Here is a 13444-nt window from a genome sequence, read left to right as displayed (position 1 = left end):
TCCAGACTCTATGTTTCTGTTAATTGATCTTTTACTCTAACAAGTGAATCAGAAGCTACAAATACATTGGGGGAAGAAGATACAGACTTCACCGAAAGATTTGTTGCTTAAGCCAAATAGACGCTCTCTCACAGTGCTTCTTTAAATTGAGAGCATGTCTGGGACATTTTAAATGGTTTCATTCACTCGAAAGTGAGATGTATATATTCCATTCAGAAAACAGGCGTTAGTGTGCTTGAATTTGAAATCCTTAAAAGTCATATCATGTTAAGACTGAAAGAGACATTTGAGTCTTAACCTTCTCACTTTAAAGAGAAGGAAACAGCAGCCTGGAGTAATTAAGTGACTTGGTCACTTGGTCACATCCCAAGGCTTTGTCTGTGGCAAGCTGTCCAATTTCCAGCTTTCTCCCATTACTGTGCATCTTCCTTGTATCTGAAATATCTGATTGTCCTTCGTTAGGACTCTCTACCTTGTCATCAGCTGCTGTCACGGATAGTTAATCACTGATCCCCCTCTTGGATTTTTTTTATTGTTTTTTTTTTCGTTTTATTATGGAAAATTTTCAAACATAAAGGTAGAGGATATAATATAAATAATTCCCATGTGCTCCTCACTCAGCTTCTACAATTATTAACATATGGCCAATCTTCTTTTATCTATACCTATCCCTAGTTCCCCCTCCCACAGAGATGATTTTAAAGCAAATCCAAACATCAGGTAATTTCAGCTATAAATATTCCATGTGGAACCATGTAAGAACCCTCAGATATATGATTATCACTACTAACAAAAATTAATAATTCCTTAATATCATCAAATTTCTCTGATTTTCTCTCTCTCTCTCTGTGTGTGTCTCTGTGTCTCTCTGTCTCTCTCTCTTTGTCTCTCTCTCTCTCTCTCTTTCTCTCTTTCTCAAAAATTGATGTCTTAGAATCAGGATCCAAACAGAGTTGGAGATGGGGTTTCTGGTCTCGGGTAGAATGCTTAGCTGATCAGAGTTCTTGCATTAGAGTGCTTGCCACGCGTAGGGAAATAAATTGCATAAGATGGATATTTTATAATAATCATAGATCGCATTTTATATGCCTTTCCATTTCATACGCATCTTTGACCCACAACATTCATGTCAGGTAGGGTACACAGGTATCATTTGCCTTTGACAGAGGAAACTGAGGCCTGGAAGTGTTACAGGATCCAATCGGTGGTCAAGCTGAGATCACCCAAATTTCCTTCTTATTGAACAAAGTATCATTATAACCCCTATCTTATTACAATCATAGCTTCTACTTTTATGGGGGCTGGATAGGTTCCCATCCCTTTCTAAAAATTTTTCAGTAGCTCATGTAACCTTCAGAGCAACCCTATGAAGTAGTTGCCTTTATTCTTATTTTGCTGATGAGGAAACCAAAGCACAGAGAGGTTGAAATGTTTTCTCAAGGTCACCCAGCCCCAGCATTTAAATCCAGGCCTCTCTGATTCCAGAGCTCATGCTCATAACTTCTACAATACACTAGTGTCATATTATAAGGCAACTGTAATTTTCGGTGTTGAAAATTTACCTTGATTGACTTATCTTATTTCTCTTTTAGAATTTGGCTTTACATACAAATGAAATTACATACAAATGAAATTACCCTTCAGATTACTTCGTCAACGTGGATGTGGTTTTCCTCTATTCAGACATCTCATAAACACTGGCGTCGTTATCGTTTATCTGAATTTGGGAAGTTCTATATAGCTCTCAACTAAATAATTAAGAGGTGCAAATAAATCCTAGACTCCGGACCTGTCTGCCCCAACCTCACACAGCCAATGGCGAGCATCACACAGTCCCCGCCTTGGCCTGGCCCTGCTCACGCTGTCTTGTGCTTTCAGGAGCAATCAAAGCCCTTTTAGAAAATATTTCCTCGTCTTCTGTGGCCTTGGATGGACAGTTTTCCACAAGGCGTGTTTTTTTTTTTTTTTTTCCCCCAGCCACACTGGCCTTAAGAAGATATTACTCAGGGCTCCACACCTACTTCAAACATTTTTAGGGCCCTGGTGGGGCCTCCTGCTTGATTGCCAGGAACCCTGCAGAGAAGAGGAGCCCAGCTCTGGGGCTTGCCTTGGTCACAGTGTTTACTGAGAGCTCGGAGGCCCACTGTCAGTGTGGCAGTGCTTTTTCTCACACTTCCCCAAACAGCATATTCTTGTTAGGCAGCTGTTGCTCGCGAGGTCTTCTTTCTGCCCCCGGTCGCTTTTCCCATGTTTGTATCGCTGGTGGGATTTCCCCCCTTCCTTGTTTTAAGGGCTTTCTCCCTAAGTCTTTCTGTCGCGGAACAGCTGTGCTCTGATATTAGATAGAATGTTTTCTGTGCTCACCACAAGCTTATGAACAAAAGGGTTTTAAGAACCCTGATAAATGAACAAGGTCTCTGGGAAGATGAAATGTTACCAACATTTCAAACAATCACAATCCTTGTGCATCTCGGCGGCTTTGCCCTTTCACAGTCATGCCGGGCGGGTATTTGGTCGTGGAGCCTTGGAGACTGGGATTTTTTTTCAGTCTCCCTATCGACCTGACATGGGAAAGTTGGTCAAAGATGGCCCTTCGCTGGCATCAAAGCTCCGAGCTGGCTTTCCCAGCTGCTGTTTGTCCTGGGGTGAGGCCCCTTTGCAGGGTTTCAGGGAGTTTGGTCAGCAGGAAAGGACAAGGCTGGCATCTGGTTCCCGTTACCTTCCCACCATCTGAAAGGACTGCCAGCCTTGGGTCGGGCTACCTGTCTGCAGGTGCAACGCTGAGCGCCAGACAGTATCCTATCCATCCTGTGAAGTCTGTGTTAGGGCCTCTAACTTTCAAAGGAGGACACCGGGGCTTAGGGAGTTTAAGTGACTGTCCCAAGGTCATAGCAAGGAAGTGGGTGGAGCCACTATCTAAACCCAGATTTGGCGGAGGCCGAAGCCTCTGCATTCTTTGGTAAAAATGGCACCCCTGAGAGTCTGGCGAGGTACGGCCAGACGGAGGACTCCTGGGCTGTTCTGTGTCCTACTTGTATGGAGGACCTTCTTCTAAACCCGAGAGGCTCTCCTTTCTTTAAACTCTTCTCCTCGTCCCCAGGCCGCCTCTCATCCACACCCTCTGAAGTGGGCCTGTCATCCTTAACTCCCCATTTTAAAGCCACCTAGACCCGTGGCTTTGGTTCACTCACTGCCCAGTTCACCGTCCCAACCCAGACATTGGCTCCACAGTCCAAGCTTCTTCCTGGTCCTGCCTTACGTGGGAACAGAAAGGTCAAGGCTTGAAGTAAAATGACAGATGGAAAGAAAAGCCTCTCCCAGCCTGTAGAGCTCCGTGAAATCCTTCATTATGGGATTTCCCTTGTCAGAGCTGCAAGGAGAAGCCTGAAGGCTTACGGCAAAAATCTATAACACATAAAGGCACTGTACACACAGGCTTTGCTCATCACCGCGAAAACATCTGACAAGCAGCCCCAAGGGGGGCAGGGCAGAGGGGTGATGGGAGGAGGAGGGAGGAGAGAAGTGGAAAGAAGAGGGAGAAATGACCAACAGCATGATTTCATTTCCTGCCTGTTGGCACCATGCCTGCTCTCCTCTACAGAGCCAAAGAAGAGGTCTTTCAAAAATGCAGCAGGAATAATTGAGGCTAGACCCAAGGAAGCACATCAAAACCACGGGAGCCTGGATACCTAGGAAAAGATCAGCGAGGCATCTCCACGTCTGGAAGTGTTTAAGACTAGGGTTCAGACTCATCACTGGGGCTGGAGGGGTGTGGGGGAGGGGCTTAGGGATGGGCTGGCACGGAGGCAGAGGCACAGGCTCGTTGATTTGGGTCCTGTGCGTTTAGGAGGGAGTAGTCACGGGTTACCCTTGGAAGCACCCCTTCTCCAGCCAGACTGGGGTTAAGTCAATTAGTCCACACTGAGAAACTGCTGAGAGGTCGGCATATATGAGCAAGCTCCAGATTCTCCTGCCTCCAGCCGTACACATGGTGAGCACCTTTTCCTCCTCTGCCCTCATCCTTCCCAATCTTTTCTAATTTCCTTTACCCTTTGAAGCTTCCCCTTACCCCTATGGAAAAGCACAGACAAAGTATCTTTCCTGCAGGGGTTTTCACGTTGATAAAGAAAAAGGCTTCCCCAGGACACAGAGATCATCACCAAGCCATTTGCAGAAAGGCTGGGAGGCGCTCCATTCTTTGGGGGAGAAGGGAGGGCAGGTGCGGGGGCCCAGCCGTGGTGAGGCTGTCCCACCTTACATGGGGCACCTCCAGGTTCTTGTACGCAAAGGGAGGCTATGAAAGGTGCAAAGACACGTTTGCAGTGACCTCTAGTATGTTGTGCCACCTGAAGAGGGTGTGGTGGTGGCAATAGGGCCTGAGGAAGGCTCCCTGGGGTCCATGCCACTTGGTAGCCATGGGACCTTGGGCAAGGCATGTCACTCCCCTGGGCTCTGTTTCGCCTTTGGCCCAAAGGGCTAAATCCTAACTGTCCCGCTTGCCTTACAGGTAAATCATGAGGATCGAGTCAAGTGAAACACAAGTTGGAAAGCTCTTTGAAAGGTTAAAAATGACATTGAAGTGTGACTGTTGCTCTGGATATTGGGACGTGGAGGACGAGGAACGTGCTGCAGCATCCTCCACCCTCCTCTTCCAGAACTTGCCAGGCCTCTGTAGTGGCAGTGACCAGACCCTGCCAGAAGCTGTGGGAGGAGAGGGGCTCCAGAAGCCAGCAGCAGTTGGAACTGTGGCCAGCTGAAACCACCCGACCTCCCTCCTTGCCTGGCCTTCTCCAAACCCCAGGAAAGTCAGAGTTTCTGTGGAAATTTAAGCTGTGCCTGCTGTACCAGACTGGGGTGGGGGTGGGGGCTGCACTCTGCCAAATGGTGGGCATGGAGGGGAAGCGACAGCTGGAGGGTACCAAGCTGAGGGAGTCAGAGCCCTTCTCCTGCCAGCCCGTGCTAGGCCTGGGGACTGCCACCTACAATCAGTGTAGGCAAATGTGGGTGGCTCTGGCAGGGTGAGGCTTGGGGAGCCTGTGTGTGGGATGCTGGAGAGGTATGGCGCCAGCAGGCAGGGCATAAGGCACACACTGCCCATAGAAACCAGAGGAGGGACCAGGTCCCGCCTGGCGGTGCATGCCTGGCTCTCTCTCCAATAAAGGAGGCTTCTCCTTGGCTGGGATCACGTGAAAAATAGGGAAGCTCCTGTTGCTCCTGGTGTACAAGGGTCCCGTGTGACCCTTCCCCCCACCCCCCTCCTCCCACCCGACACCCCCCCACCCGCACTCCTCCCTCCAGATACACCGCCCCACCCCTACCCCCACTCCCAACACACACGTATGGTTCCAGCCCCTGGAGCTCTGGAGGGCACCCCAATGGAGAGGACTTCCAAGTTGCTCCTGTGGGCACACACGTGTGCCTGCTCTCTCACTTCTCCCACCTGCCTGGCCACCTAGCCGAGCAGGACGGCTCCCAGCACCCAGGCTAGTGACATGAAGTTGACAGAAAAGTCTGCCTGAGATGTGACTGCTGCCACTCAAGGCTCTCAGCTTGTAAGGTCGTCCTTCCAGACAGTTTTATCCTCCTAGACACTGAGTAGCAGTTTTTATAGCCTGGCCCCTGACTTCCACTGGCATCTCATAAAAGGAGCCATGTCCCCTACTGCAGGGCACAGTATTGTAAGACTAATTTAAATTGCACATAGCATGGTTTTAAAAACTAAAATGTACAGTTATTTCTACATGAGACTATTGAACCAATATTGTTGGTTTCCTGGCCCAAGGAATCCCCAATATTTGTTTCAGTCCCACTGCGGTCATTCCCACCCGCACCCCCGACTCCACCCATGATCTTGGGAAAGTAATTTTGCCTCTCGGGGCCTCAGCTTTCCATCTTGAAAAGGAGGAGGTGGGCCAGGTTTCCATTCAAAAGGAAAACTCAATAATAACAAAAATAATTATGCTGACTCTGTGTACTTACTATATACCCTCCAGTTATCCCTTTAACCCTCACCAAAAAAACCATGTAATTGTAATTTATAAGGGCTTCGCCCTCAGTTCCTCCATTCTATCACTCATCTCATTTAAGTTGCACTGAACTGTTGCTTTTGCCTCCAAGCTCACAAATCTCTTGACCCTCTCCTTTGGTTGGCATTCCCACCACTGCCAATAGTCATTCAGCCCCCTCATCAGTGTTTCCCTGGAATTTTGAAGCCATTGAAGGATGACCCCCTGACTGCTGCAAACTGCACCCAAATGGTTCTTTGTGGGACCCACACTCGCCCAGCCTGGAACTCCTTAGCCTTCCAGACCAAGCCCAGGCTGCTTGGTGAAGTCTGAGGCCCACCATGAGAAGTTGTACAGAAGCCACCATTTATGTACCACCCACTAAGTAACAGCGGTTGATTATTGGTAATACAGCAGTCCCCTTATCCACGGTTTCACTTTCTGTGGTTTCAGTTACCCGCAGTCAACCATGGTCCAAAACTATTAAACGGAAAATTCCAGAAATAAACAATTCATAAGTTTTAAATTGCATGCCATTCTGAGCAGCATGATGAAATCTCTCACTGTCCGACTTCATCCCTCCCAGGACATGAACCGCACCTTTGTCCAGTGTCACCACACTGTAGACGCTCTCTGCCGGTTAGCCACTTAGTAGCCAGCTCTCTCCATTATCAGATTGACTGTCATGGTATCACAGTGCGTATGTTCAATTAACTCTTATTTTACTTAATAATGGCCCCAAAGCGCAAGAGTAGTGATGCTGGCAATTCAGATGTGCCAAAGAGGAGCTGTAAAGTGAGTGAAAAGGTAAAAGTTCTTGACTTCCTAAGGAAAAATAAATTGTATACTGAGGTTGTTACGTCGTTCGCCTCACCTCATCTCATCACATAGGCATTGTATCACCTCCCATCATCTCAAGAAGAAGGGTGAGTGCAGTGCAATAAGATATTTTGAGAGAGAGACCACATCCATATAACTTTTATTACAGTATTTTGTTATAGGTGTTCTATATTATTATTAGTTATTGTTTATCTCTTACCATGCCTAGTTTATAAATTAAATTTTATTATAGATATATATATAGGAAAAACATGGTATACATAGGAGTCAGTACTATCCATGGTTTCAGACATCCACTGGAGGTCTTGGGATATACCCCCCGTGGATAAGGGGGAACTGCTGTAGTTAAGTTATCATGCCCTTTTTGCAGATGAGACAACTGAGGCTCCTAGAGATAAAGGAATTTGCTCGCATAGCTGGTTAGTGAAGGAGCCATGAGTGGAATCCCAGTCTTGTTGATTCCAATGCCCTTTCTTCCATTCCACACTGCCTCTCTTTCCAGCCACACTGCTTACTACTTCTCACTTCCCTTATTTGATTTCTCACAAACCTTGAAGGTGCTATGACGTTTAAAGCCTCTGCTTTTTTTACAGGGTGTTCCTTCTGGCTAGTGAAGTACTCACATGCCTGCCCAGGACACTCCTATTCATGCTCCAGATTCTTGCTGAAGCATTTTATCTCTTGTGAAATCTTCCCAGACCTCCCTGAACAGCCCGAGATAGTTGTTCCCTTCTGCGGTCAACACTGTCTTTTTCATCCTGCTATTACTCCATCCATCGTGCATTGCAGTCATCATTGAACAACCGTCTGTCTCTTCTGTGGACCTGTGAGCATTTCTGGGTAGGGACCAGGTTTTACTTGTCACTGGTTCCCTAACCCCAGTTATAGTACCTGGGCCTAACATGTATTAAGCAGTTTTTCAAAATGCTGAGTGCTTTACATAGACTATCTTATTTAACTTTCCTTATAACTCTGTAAGATAGTATCTTCTCCCTTTTCGAGATGAGGAAATTGAGAGGGAGGGGACAGTGGCAGCTCCAGAATTTTAATCAATTTAATTTATGGGTTATAATCTGGTTCTGGGGGTACCAGGAGCTTGGTCCTGAAGCTGGGTTTTGCTATGCATTGTTTTTACTTTACACATTGTGTGTTTTGGGGGTGGCTAAAGCCCTCCCTTGGTGCCACTTCTAGAGGGAAATTAAGTCATTTGCCCAAGATCACATGGCTGGAAATGAGCAGAGTCAGGACTTGAACCCTGGATAGCTGCTGGAGAACACCTGAAACGCTACCAGGAGGTGGTTAGTTAGAAGTCAGGAGGTAATGAATGAGTCATTAACATGGAGTTTACAAGAACAAACCCAAGGACTCAGTTTTTTCTAGCTTATAGGTTAACAGGGGAAATAACTCATTAAAATGTACATGACACCTACAAAAGGACACACCCAGCAATTGGGCAGAAATCTCTACATGGAGTTGAACAGCTGTTGGGTGAGGGGAGCTGGTTAAGAAGGTTGGTTTCTGGGAAAAAGGGAATAAGTTTTGATGAAGAGGAGGACACAGGCTGCCATATTAAGCTGCAGCCTACCTACCACGTGTGTTCCAGTTTCCTCATGTACATAAAGTGGGGGTAAGATGCAATGGTCTCAAAGTCTCCTTCCAGCACCGACACTTTATGACTCTGACTTTGTTTTCAAAGCAGAGATAATGCTGAACATATAAAGCACTTAGACTCTTTTTGATTCCTGTGACTTTTGGAAAACTCAGAGAACAGCCCGTCAGACATTTCTGTGCAGATTGTCTCTTCTGAGACTAATCTGTGGCCAGGTCTCATCAGGAATCACCTTTCCTCCATCCTTGTCCAGGGAATGCATGGATTTTAATATTCAACAGAGTCAGAAAAGTCAGCTGCAGGAAAAGAAAAAAAAAAATCATAAAGTTCTCCAAAGCCAGACAAAATTGGTTTGAGGTTCCTTATGATTTTGCATTATCTGGGCCAATTCTTCCGTATGATAGCGTGAATGATCCCATACTTTTATCTGGGAGTGTGGGTAACCTGACAAATGACAGAGGAAAAGCTGGTTGTATTTCACAGGCAGGTGAGCTGGCCCTCCTCAGGGAAGCATGGAGAGCTTAATCCCAGGCCGTTTTCTTTCTCTTGCCCAGAGTCAGAAGTTGAGCGTTGCACAGGGTGGTGGGGAGTCTGGTTGCTTCCCAGAAGCCAGCCCCCACCCCCACTCTTTGGAGAGTAAGAGGGAGATGAATTTAATAATTCTGGTTCCAAGCCCAAAGGTCATGGCTGCATCGGGACGAAGGTTACCAGTACTGAGTCTAGGAGAGTAGCAGCTGCCTGGGAAACCCATGGAGCTGCCAAGCGCCTTTCATCCAAGGATCCCAGCGGCATTTGGAGGGAAAAGGCACAGAGGAGAATGGGGGAGGGGTGGCATGGAGGATGTTGGGAAAAGGCTACTGATGGGAACTAGCTCTGCTGAAGCTCTGGGCTAGTGAATTTCCGGGGCTACCGGGTATTTCTCTGGAGACCTTCTGAAGAGGGAAGAGGTAGACAGGTGGGAAGTGATGATCATGGACTATGACCCTGAACCCTGCCTGATAGGATGGCTGACCTAACAAGAGTCTTTATGGCCTGCTACAGTAGACCTTTCCACAGAGGAAACAATTTTAAACATTCATTTAACAAACCATTCATTTGGATTAGGTGCAGATAGTTTACAAAGAATATTAGCTTTGTATGTCTTGCCCTGGATTAAAAATAAAATTTCTGGTGGTTAATTTGGAGCCCATCTTGACAAGGGTATTGAAGAAGATTCCAAAAAAGGAAGACTCTCCTGCCCATGATCTTTTCCTTTTGCTGTCACTCCTGCCTCTGCTGTTCCTCCTTGAGGCAGGAAAAGCAGAACAATGGGATATGGGAGGAGGAGGGAGCAGGAAGAGGGGCTGGGTGGTTCATTGCCATGTCCGGACTTGCTCCCTCTCCTCTTTTGGGTCCACTGGGCCTCCTGGGAATCTATAACCCAGGGCTGCTGCCCATTTGGGGGATCTGAGTGACCTTTCCCAAGGACAGGGCCAGCACATTTCTCCCAGTTCAGGCTCCTCCTCCTGCCATGGGACAGGCTAATTCATACGATCCCTGCTTCATCTCACGGTTCCAAGGTACAACACCGCGTCTCACACACTAATGGCCTCACCAACTTAAGGAAGGAGGGTCTATTTGGGATGTTCTGCTTCAGAGTGTGGACAAATACGAAAGCTCTGCTCTTCCAACCAGAGGAAATGCTACTGACCACTCTCCCTGTCCTCAGTATAGGATGTACCAGGAGTCCCGCCTGGATTCAGTGCTGAAGATGAGGGTAAGAGAGACTGAAAACCAAGGGGCCAGCATCCATGCTCTGCACAGCGAGACACATAAGGATATAAAACTAATGGTGATACTGGGAAGTAAATGTGGCTCTGATCATATAGCGGATGGGAGATTTCCATCACATCCCAACAGGCAGCCAGGGGAACAGAAAGCTGAGAGCAGGTGGGATTTGATTTAGAATTTGGAGGATAGTAGCATTTGAGCAGGGATAGAAGGGTGGTGGCACTACCAGGCAAAGGAAGACTTGAGCAAAGTCTTGGGAACAAGAAATGTTGTGTGTAAGGAATGGCAAATATTAAACTTGACTGAACCATCTGTATTTGGAGGAAGTGGGTGATTAGAGTTAAGATTCAACTGAGAGTATGAAAGCTGTTGTTGGAGATACAGTGGGATTCTAGCTAAAGTATGGAGGGCCCGAATTTTACCTTAACGTTTTGGATTTTATTCTTTATGCACTATGGACCCATTGAGTGTTATGGATTTGAACAAAACTCTCTGTACTTCTTTGTACCTTCCCATCTACAAAAAGACTGCCAGGACCCAGGAGCTCAGCTTAATCAAAGCTAACCTGCACAGATAAGCAATGACCTTGTGACTGCAAGTGTCTTCATTAGCTTGATGCTCTAATTAGCCTAGTTGAGGAGCAGGAATGGACATACTTGGGTTGGAGTAGCAAGGTGGCAGGCAGAACCAAAAAATAGCCTGAACTTCTGCTTAACCAGACCGAGGCCCGGAAGCAATTTGGTAACATGGTGTAGTGAAAAGAACAGGAGGACCCAAGGCTCTAAATATTGGTTCTGTCACAAATGAGGTAAGTATGTTTAGACAGACAACTCATTCAACATTCATTTATTGAGCCCCGATTGCAGGCCAGGCATTGAGCAAGACATGGAAATCGAAAAGGAACGAGGCCCACTCCCCATCCTCAGGGCCACTCAGAGGTTAGGCAAATAAACAGGTTACTTCAATACCATTTCATAAATGTCTTTACATTCCTTCTACCCGTGTCTGTGATCTCCTTGCTCTGTACCTCTGTTTCCACAAGCCAGATCTTGATTATGGCCAGGGTGCTGGGACATTGGACATGACTCCCTGGGCTCACTTCACTCCAAATGAGAAAAAGTATAGGTGATCGCAGGTTCCCTGCTTCCTGAACTTCAATCCATAGGTATCTTCCCTGCACAGCCAGGTAAAACCTGGTTCTTGCTCCTTGCTGGGAATCAGAATTTGAACAGACGGCCAGCGAGGGCTGTGCAGTGTATGCAGTGGGTGCCTTCCTTGTATAGGACAGAAAAGGCCTTGATTCTCCTGAGTCAAGCTCTTATCTCTTGGTCTGTCCTGAATTTTCACCAAGATTATGGCTGCCCTCCAGATACACGGGCTCCCAAGGGTCAAGGAAAATCCCACTGTTTTAATGAGGAGCCAGGACACACAGAGCCCAGCAAAGCAGATTGTGCCCTGGGCTCAATCAAAAAACAAACAAAAAACAGCTCTGCAACAAGGAAAGTAGCCGGGACCCAAGGCAGAAGCCGACCACCGCTGCCCTGACTCAGCCTTGCTCTGTGCTGCTTCCCTGCACATACACCCCATGCAAACCAGGTCCCACCTCACCGCTCGATCCCCAACCTCGTCTCTGCTCCTGCCCACTCCTGGGTTCTGCGCACGGGTAGTCTCCACCTTGGAAATGCCAGACCCTTCTTTCCATCAGTCCCTGTCTCTTTCTCCTGGCAAAACCTGACTTCCAAGAAGCTTTCTGGATTCGTTTTTGGTGGTACCAATTCCCCTATTTCTCAATACTCCCTCATACTTAGACTCTTTGTTCTCCCTTCACCTGGTGTCCCCTCTCAGTGCCTCATTCCTGTGCTATGTGACTAGCAAGAGAACTAACTGGAGGGGAACCATCTAAAGCAATGGTCCCCTTGGGGTACACATCCGCAGAGGATGTTCAAGATGCATGGGGTTAGGAAGAAAATGGTAAACTTCTATTGATTTAAAAAATACGTAGTCTCTTTGCTGCATCTACTGCGAGGATGAAGACCGTTCTCAGCAATCAGACAGTGGACATATCAGAAGATGTGGACATCACTCTGCAGGGACACACTGGTATTGAGAAGGGCCCCAAGGTCACCCTGCGGAGGGACTTCAGTCACATCAATGCAGAATTCAGTCTCCATGGGAAGAAAAATAAGAGGCTCCGGGTTGGCCAGTGGTGGGGAAATCGGAAGGAACTGGCTCCTGTCTGCACTCTCTCCAGTCACGTACAGAACGTGATCAAGGCTGTTACGTTGGGCTTTCGTTACATGATGAGGTCTGTGTGTGCTCACTTCCCCATCAACGTCATTATTCAGGAGAATGATTCTCTTGTTAAAATTCGAAATTTCTTGGGTGAAAAATACATCGGCAGGGTTTGGATGAGGTCAGGTGTTGCTTGTTCAGTATCTCAAGCCCAGAAAGACAAGTTAATTCTTGAAGGAAATGATATTGAACTTGTATCAAATTCAACTGCTTTGATTCCACAAGCCACAACAGTTAAAAACAAGGATATCAGAAAATTTTTGGATGGTATCTGTGTTTCTGAACAAGGAACAGTTCAGCAGGCTGATGAATAAGGTGTAAGTTGTCCAGCTACAGAAACACTAAGATGTCATCTGATTCCTCAGACTTATTTGTGATATTTTAAAGATGCAATAAAAGTCATTATTGATTCAGGGGGAAAATATGTAAAGCAGGGGCTTTTTAATAACAATGTGTCTGTATTCGTTCATTAATTGTGACAAATTTACCATACTGAATAAAGATGTTAATAATATGGGAGCCTGGGTGTGGGGTATATACAAACTCTCTAAACTGTCTTTACAAATTCTCGATACATCTCCACTTTTTCTAAAATAAAGTTTATTTAAAAAATGTCGTTGCCAGAGGGTAACGGGGGCGGGGGGTGGGGGGTGGGAGATGAGGGTAAGGGGGATCGAATATATGGTGATGGAAGGAGAACTGACTCTGGGTGATGAATACACAATGGGATTTATAGATGATGTAATACAGAATCGTACACCTGAAATCTATGTAATTTTACTAACAATTGTCACCCCAATAAATTTAATAAAATAAAATTTAAAAAAAAATGTCATACTTTTCATAGTCTATATTTTACATGCTTTATGATGGACACACGTTATCATAAAAGTACAACATAGTTAAAATATAGGTTCAGCTGCATGAC

The 13444-nt window shown here is 46.4% G+C and overlaps 1 pseudogene; it reads left to right on the top strand.

The window, feature by feature from the left end:
- Nucleotides 1-12224: 12224 nt before the first annotated feature.
- On the top strand, nt 12225-12862 carry LOC109461010 (large ribosomal subunit protein uL6; annotated as a pseudogene).
- The last annotated feature ends 582 nt before the right edge of the window (nt 12863-13444 follow it).

The sequence above is a fragment of the Rhinolophus sinicus genome, linkage group LG02 (assembly GCF_036562045.2).
Source record: "Rhinolophus sinicus isolate RSC01 linkage group LG02, ASM3656204v1, whole genome shotgun sequence".
NCBI classification, from domain to species: Eukaryota; Metazoa; Chordata; class Mammalia; order Chiroptera; family Rhinolophidae; genus Rhinolophus; species Rhinolophus sinicus.
Note: the sequence above shows the minus strand (reverse complement) of the source record. Positions and strands in the feature narration are given on the sequence as shown.